At 52.1% G+C, this 2,980-nt stretch overlaps 1 long non-coding RNA gene across 1 annotated transcript; it reads left to right on the top strand.

Annotated features, from left to right (window-relative positions):
- Positions 1 to 1,531: 1,531 nt before the first annotated feature.
- Positions 1,532 to 2,735, top strand: LOC117150233. The gene is made up of 2 exons (XR_004460753.1): positions 1,532 to 1,920; positions 1,993 to 2,735. It is a non-coding gene; the product is annotated as an uncharacterized LOC117150233 (long non-coding RNA).
- Positions 2,736 to 2,980: the final 245 nt, after the last annotated feature.

The following is a 2,980-nucleotide window of genomic DNA, read 5'->3' as shown; positions in this document are numbered from 1 at the left end:
TCACTACTCCTGGGCTTCGATAAATCGGAGGTAAAAGCAACTTAGCTGGTAATCGATGTTCTGGCATTTTTCCCGCCAGAAACGTTATCGATATCCTGCTTCGCGTTAGCCGGTATTCCAGGTCATTCTCGGTAGCTGGTCTCACTACTACTTGGAAAGGGAAAAAGAAATCATATGTTACCTTTGTTGATGTAAATTGTGATGTAGTTTTCTCCTTTTTGGTACCGCAAACTAAATATTATTATTTCTTTCAGCGTCGCTGTTCATCGCGCCACCGCGGAGATGCCATCGTGTACCAGGCATCGGCCAATCTGGCCCGTCAGGCCTGATGCAAGCGTCCAGTCTGTGGCGGGTGGAAAAATGCGCCGCAGTCCAGCGTCGTCTGCAGGAAAAGCTCCGGTTTGCCAGGAATGCAGTTACATACAAATCTGAAGGGACAAAACTGATCCAGATTTCTTTCTTCCAGATTTGATACGCCGGTGATTGTTGTCCAGGATGATTGTCCAGTGGTCAGGTAATGAGTCGGAAAAACAATGATCAGCTGGCTCGCCAATATATTCTGACATCCGGAAGGAAGGATTTGTCCGCAGGATAATCGACGTCTCATACGTCGTACAGGCGAACCTGTTGGCAAGGAATGCGACTGCGGCAGAACCATTCCCTGTTACTGCTGTCGCTGCCGCCGCTGCTGTTGTTGCATTATGGTGGTGGCTGCGTCGCCGCCGCTGTTGCTGCTGGTGGTGAAAGCGTCGCTGCTGTTGTTGTTGCTGGTGGTGACTACTTCGCTGCTGTTGCTGTTGATGGTGGTGGCTGCGTCGCTGCTGTTGCCGCTGCTGGTGGCGACCGCGTCGCTGCTGTTGTTGCTGCTGGTGGTGACTGCTTCGCTGCTGGTGGTGACTGCGTCGCTGCTGGTGGTGTCTGCGTCGCTGCTGGTGGTGACTGCGTCGCTGCTGGTGGTGACTGCGTCGCTGCTGGTGGTGACTGCGTCGCTGCTGGTGGTGACTGCGTCGCTGCTGGTGGTGACTGCGTCGCTGCTGTTGCTGTTGGTGGTGGTGACTGAGTCGCCGCTGTTGCTGCTGCCGGTGGCGACTGCGTCGTTGCTGTTGTTGCTGCTGGTGGTGACTGCGTCGCTGCAGTTGCTGCTGATGGTGGTGACTGCGTCGCTGCTGATGGTGGTGACTGCGTCGCTGCTGTTTCCGCTGCTGGTGGCGACCGCGTCGCTGCTGTTGTTGCTGCTGGTGGTGACTGCGTCGCTTCTGGTGGTAACTGCGTCGCTGCTGGTGGTGACTGCGTCGTTGATGTTGCTGCTGATGGTGGGACTGCTTCGACGCTGTTGCTGTTGCCGGTGGCGGCTGCGTCGCTGCTGGTGGTGACTGCGTCGCTGCTGGTGGTGACTGCGTCGCTGCTGGTGGTGACTGCTTCGCTGCTGTTGCTGCTGTTGTTGCTGGTGGTGGTGACTGCGTCGCTGCTGTTGTTGCTGATGGTGGTGACTGCGTAGCTGCTGGTGGTGACTGCGTCGCTGCTTGTGGTGACTGCGTCGCTGCTGGTGGTGACTGCGTCGCTGCTGATGGTGACTGCGTCGCTGCTGGTGGTGACTGCGTCGCCACCTTGTGTACCCGATCAGCTGAGGGCTAGCGCCAGTGTCTCCGTTCGCGTTTATAAGACGCTGCTGTTGCTGCTGTATTAGCTACGGGCTGGCGGGCGGTGCTGACCTGGAGACGTCGTTGAGCTGCTATCCGGCCGGATCGTCGTCGTCTTCGCCATTATACGGTTCGTTGTTGCTGTTTGCCGCACCGCCACGGAGACGCTAGCTTGAATGGAAATAGCCTGCCTGGCCCGTCTACCCTGATGCGAGCATACAAACTGCAGCTGGAGGGAGGCATTCGTCGAGTCCAACGTCGTTGCCAGGAGACATGCTAGGTTAGCCAGGAATGCACTTTTGGTACACGACTGTGAAAAATGGATGGATAATACAAGTTTTCTTCTTTCCAGGGTAAAACGCCTCTGTTAACTGGTCCAGTGTGTTGACCAGGGTCAAGACAAAAGGTCGGGTCGTCAAAATTTCCAAGTGGCTGTTGAGGCGAGAAAACTCCCTGCTGTTGCTGCAGCTGTTTGTTGTTACTTCTGCTGGGGAATGTGTTTACGCCTGCTGATCCCGTTTATTAATGAAGGCGCTACTTGTTGCTGCTGAACTGGCATCGGAGTGGTGGGCGAGAGACAAGTTGGCATCATTCTCGAGGCTCCCATCAGGCCTGGTCATCTTAAGTTCCAGTGTCACTGATCACCACATCCTACGCGGTGATGCCAGCATGTATCAGGCGTCGGCCATTCGGGTCCGTCAGCCCTGATGCAGGCATCCCAATTTTGGCAGGAAGGAAAACAAGCGCCGCAGTTCTGGTGCTTTTACAGGACACGCCGGTTTTCAGGAATGAAATTTTATTGTATATTTTAGGAAAGAGAAGGAGAACTAAAAAATTATTCTCTTTCTTTCAGGAAAGCGGTGGTGAAGTGCCAGACTAAGCGGCAGATGGAGCCATCATAAAGCGGAGATTGTTTCAGGCACAAATCCATCAGTTTGGAATGAGAGACGGATCACCAGTGATGCATTCACCATCTCGCCAGGATAGCGCAATTCGAGTGCGCAGTCTATATCATCCAGTAGGTGTTATAAGTTAAATTTTACCATTTATATGTAAGACATTTCCCTTTTTTAAAATAACCTGAGTGAGCCTTTAGCCTTTTTTATTTATTTCTTTTCTATTTATATGTTTTGCCACCCCTTCCGCCAGTTTTGGTTAATTCTGTCTTTTGCTTTTCTCTGATTTATTTTAATTCTGTTCCTGGTCTCCTTCGTAGTCGGGTAAGATTATTCTCTGTACATTTAGTGGTTGTCTTTTAAATCTTTCTATTATTTCCTGTCTGGTTAGATCGCCCCTTCTATATTGCTTATTGTATAGGTTGATTTCTGATTCACACCATC

Source organism: Drosophila mauritiana, chromosome 2L, assembly GCF_004382145.1.
Source record: "Drosophila mauritiana strain mau12 chromosome 2L, ASM438214v1, whole genome shotgun sequence".
NCBI lineage: Eukaryota > Metazoa > Arthropoda > Insecta > Diptera > Drosophilidae > Drosophila > Drosophila mauritiana.
Note: the sequence above shows the minus strand (reverse complement) of the source record. Positions and strands in the feature narration are given on the sequence as shown.